This window comes from Physella acuta, unplaced genomic scaffold (assembly GCF_028476545.2).
Source record: "Physella acuta isolate Inbredline_101_S28 unplaced genomic scaffold, ASM2847654v3 ptg002363l, whole genome shotgun sequence".
NCBI lineage: Eukaryota > Metazoa > Mollusca > Gastropoda > Physidae > Physella > Physella acuta.
The window spans coordinates 10,001-15,000 of record NW_026733855.1 but is presented as its reverse complement, the minus strand read 5'-3'; the positions used below and the strand labels follow the sequence as shown (position 1 = coordinate 15,000).

Below are 5,000 nucleotides of genomic sequence, written 5' to 3'. Positions count from 1 at the left end.
ATAGTTTATGGTCAGAACTACGACGGTATCTGATCGTCTTCGCGCCTCTGACTTTCGTTCTTGACTAATGAAAACATTCTTGACAAATGCTTTCGCAGTAGTTCGTCTTGCTGCGATCCAAGAATTTCACCTCTAACGCAGCAATACGAATGCCCCCGTTTGTCCCTGTTAATCATTACCTCCAATTCCGAAAACCAACAAAATAGAACCGAGGTCCTATTCCATTATTCCATGCACCATTATTCAGGCAGCGAGGCCTGCTTTGAACACTCTAATTTTTTCAAAGTAAACGCGTCGGCCACCCGGGACGCTCAGTGAAGAGCACCCGCGGGAGAGAGCCGACAGACGGTAGGGCAGGAGATACGGGCAGTGAGCCGGCGCGAGCCGGACCGCCCGCCTGCGCCTGAGATCCAACTACGAGCTTTTTAACTGCAACAACTTTAATATACGCTATTGGAGCTGGAATTACCGCGGCTGCTGGCACCAGACTTGCCCTCCAATAGATCCTCGTTAAAGGGTTTAAAGTGTACTCATTCCAATTACGGGGCCTCGAAAGAGTCCCGTATTGTTATTTTTCGTCACTACCTCCCCGTGCCGGGAGTGGGTAAGTTGCGCGCCTGCTGCCTTCCTTGGATGTGGTAGCCGTTTCTCATGCTCCCTCTCCGGAATCGAACCCTGATTCCCCGTTACCCGTTACAAACATGGTAGGCATATCACGTACCATCGACATTTGATAGGGCAGACATTTGAAAGATGCGTCGCCGGCGCGAGGCCATGCGATCAGCACAAAGTTATCCAGAGTCACCAAATGGGACGACGCAACCCCTTGCGAGGCCGCGCCGATTGGTTTTGAACTAATAAAAGCGCTCTTCCCGATAAAGGTCGGAGCTTCGATTGCATGTATTAGCTCTAGAATTGCCACAGTTATCCAAGTAGGATCGTGTCATCTAAGGAACCTCGACTGATTTAATGAGCCATTCGCGGTTTCACCATGGGACAGTGTGAACTTAGACATGCATGGCTTAATCTTTGAGACAAGCATATGACTACTGGCAGGATCAACCAGATAGCTATCGTTTGCGAGACGTTTTTCCACAACACATCGCGGGACGGGAGACAACGCTCTAGCGAGAGAACGGATCCCGGCATTCCCGGATTTTTTCACATCGGACCGCTCACATTTCCCCCTTCACCGTAAACACGGCGTCGCCGGGAAATCTCTCGATTTGCATCGAGCCGACTGCGTTTTGCAGACCCGTCGCCCGTTCCGAGGGCTGGGCCAGTGCGAGACTTTTATCGAGCCACCAATACTGCTTGGTTGCGTTAGCACTGCGCGTCGCCGCTGGCTTCACGCTACGGACACGTACTTTTACCTTCACTGGCGCGACCTGCGCGCCGAGCCCGCATTTTACCGGGAAGCTAGTCGGGAGACTGAGCCACGCACGGTCAGATCGGGCACATGTCGCTGGCTGCGAGGGAGCGCGGATCCTAGCGTCACATAGAGGCTTCACCGACACTCACCTCCACAATAGTAGATACAGACCGTTTTAACCGCCGTATTTCTGCCCATACCTCTAGTGTTAAACCGAAAAATCGGGTACATAGTCTCGGGGAGGACCGGGGTGCCGCCCCATGAGGGGAGCCCGCACGGAGGGCGCCGGGGGTGCCGCGACCCGGGGGGCGGCGCGGGGGTGTCGGGGCGCATCTACGGGGCTCACTCGCGCGGGCGCCACACTTCCGGGGGGCGCCCCAGGTGGGGTGCCAACTTTGGCGCCCCCGACTAAGGGGCCGCCCCCACTGCGGTTACACGCTTTACGACCACCCACCCGCGTTCCCCACCCCAGGGGGCATGCGAATCACCCGCCAGGGGCGTTCTGGGACCGAGGGCGCCGCTCCGGCACAAGGGGGAGCCAAAACGCCCCGAGTTCCCCCGCGGCCACCTCGACACCTGGGCGGGCGGCGAGGGGTGTCCTGCGATCGGGGTGGGGAGCTCTACCAGAATCACCCGCCAAACTTCACCGGGGGCGTCTCCCGGCGCCCCTGCGCTCGGGTGACGAACAGCGCCCCGGGCTATCCCGGGCGCCCTATGGCGTCCACCTTCGATCGGAAGGGTGATCTCGACTCGGGCTGAGGCGGGCCACAACAATCCGCGGTCACATCGGAGCCGTCCAGGCTAACGAGGCCCCGGCTCACGGGTAACCCATGGGGCTGGACCGGGAGTCCGCCGTTAAAGAAGAAAGAAATGTAGTGCAAACCAGAACCAGTTTTTTTATATTATTTTATAACTCGACTAATAATCGTCACAAAATTATAAACTTGGTACCTACGGATAGCCCTGGGCCCAACCTAATACAGGATGTCCATAACTATGCGCTAATTAAATAATTAATGGGTATTAAGGTCGGTCTTAGTAAATTGCTATATAAAGTCTAAGACCAGAACCAGTATTTTAAATTTATTTTATAACTCGGCTCCTAATTGTCACAAAATTTAAAAATTGGTACCTATGGATAGCCCTCGGCCCTACCTAATACACCGTGTCCATAACAATGTGGTAATTAAATATTTACTGGGCGTTAGGGTCGGTCTTAGTAAATTGCTATATAAAGTCTATATAAAATTTTACGAATTTAAAAAAAAAATTCCTACCGTCAAAAATAGCGACGCCTAGACCACCACACCTGTTCTGACGTTAAATCCTACTTGCACACACGTGTGGGAATAGATTAGATATCATCTAGAGATAGAATTCCTAATTATTTAATTAAAATAGAGACTCTAGATTTAATAGTTGTGTCATAGTTACATTAAGTCGAATTAGCGAAGCGGAGGCGGGAACTAGATTCTAGATCTAACACTTCGATTGCGATGAAAAAAAAATAGCTTTATTTTAAGGCCGACAAGGCAAATACGGTTTAATTAATATTAAAGAAATAAGTCCGAACACCTACCTTAAGCGAATCATCTACACAACACATGACTAGAAATAATACACGTCCACACGAAGAGCGATTGAAACGGTGACTGCAACGGTGAAAACTTGTACGACGGAAACATGGCGCCTAGGTTATGCCTACTTCCGGTCTGATGAAAATTTTTAATTCATTTTAAATTTTGCGCTCTATTTCGTCCGCGCTTGTCCACTTAAACTCTACAGAAAAGATAGTCTATATAAAAATAATTCCTAGAAGACAATTTTATGAGAGATCACCCACATTTATTTACCCTGCCTGTCTACCTTAGGGTTAGAGTTTGAATTTTTCTAGATTCAAGCCAAATATGCCGTGTCGATTAAACGACGACGTACATAACAGAGCGAAGACAATGAATGGTTCCTTAATTAACTATAATTACGGTCCTAATACAACTACAATTCACCATAGTACTAATATGTATGTGTATTGTTGTTTTGGGAGTTCTGTCATTACATTTTAAATTATAAAAAAAACGGGTTTACGATACACTTCATTACGCCGCCGATCGTGGTTTTAGATTTAAATTTGGTCGGATTCGGTTTATTATTAATTTATATAATACTTTATACATACTTTAATTCATTAAATACATTTATCTATGTATTTATTTCATTAGTTAAGTATTTGTTTAACTAAAAATTATCAATTTAAGGCATAACAATTACAGAAAACGATTGTATTTGAGATAAGTCTTATCGAACCATTTAGTAGCTGGGTCGGTTTATTATTAATTTATCTAATACTTTATACATACTTTCACTCATTAATTACATGTATATATGCATTCATTAAATCATTTAAGTATTTATTTCATCAAAAAGTATCGATTGAAGGCATAACACTGATAGAAAACGATTGTATTTGAGATAAGTCTTATCGAACCATTTAGTAGCTGGTTCGCGGGTCGGTTTTATTCCTTAACTCTAGATTTAAGTCTATCGTGTTTAATTTCAATTTAATTTATCACAACTTTTAGATTTTGTACTAGATTAAGCTACATTGAAGCTTATTTTTCACTATTTAATCAATAGAGGATATTATATAATATTTTTAAGTCTAATATTACGCAGCCGTTTGTTAAATCTAGTTTTACAACGACGACTCGCGCGATTTCGGTTTGGTTTTAAAACTTAAGTTCATTGATTCTTAAAATATATATTCCAGTTAGAATAGAACTGAATACGTACCACATGATGTATACACACGTTTGGGTTATTTATTTATTTTAAATTTAGTTTATTATGACCGATCGTAATTAACTTTGGCGATACCGGGCTGATATGTCTTATCGACCGGAAAACTACTGTCCCTTCGGTCGACTAGTTGGTCTTAGACGGCATTACCGAGGTTTGAAAACTCTTACACCGTGTTTTTATTTTCACATAGATCCTATATTTTGATACCAGTCATTCGTTTAAGTTTAAATTAGAAAACGTGAAATGTAGTTTATTGGAAACACTAATGTTTTTAATTTTGTACAAAATAAATTTTTATTCGTTTCAGGTAAACGGCGGGATGAGAAAAATCTGCTTTCTACAACACATACATTGGTTAAGAATATAAAGTGAAATATAGTTGTACAAACACCGTCTCTACTTAGCAGCTTAGCCTCTACGGCAATGCCGCGTCTTTACACTGGGCGAGCTTGAGACTGGAAAACTCTCGATCACTCTACGCGGGAATGCCGCTAAGTCGAGGCGGTCTGATCGGCAACCCATCAAACTTCAGCTCATCTATTTTTTTTTTATTTTTCACAATTTTTTTAAAATTCGGGTAAACGGCGGGATGAACTCAACCAAATTTTTCAATTGGGTTTTTAATATCCACGTACATTCAGCGCAAAGTGAAATGTAGTTTTAATGTATTTAAACATAGAACAACCACCGTCATTCGCCAGCTCTGTTAGACTAACGACTCGCCGCTTCGCATCCTCGGTGGAACGGGCGACCTCTCGATCACTTGCGGCCACAGTACGGCAATGCCGCAAAATAAAGTCGGTTTGATCGGTGAACTGCCACTCGCACG

The 5,000-nt window shown here is 44.9% G+C and overlaps 1 non-coding gene across 1 annotated transcript in view; it reads right to left on the bottom strand.

Annotated features, from left to right (window-relative positions):
• The window catches only part of LOC131933091 (small subunit ribosomal RNA), a 1,846-nt gene extending 777 nt beyond the window's left edge, over positions 1–1,069 (bottom strand). The window contains exon 1 of the ribosomal RNA XR_009384845.1: positions 1–1,069. This exon is cut by the window's left edge and continues 777 nt beyond it. This is a non-coding gene — a ribosomal RNA (small subunit ribosomal RNA).
• Between the last annotated feature and the right edge of the window lie 3,931 nt (positions 1,070–5,000).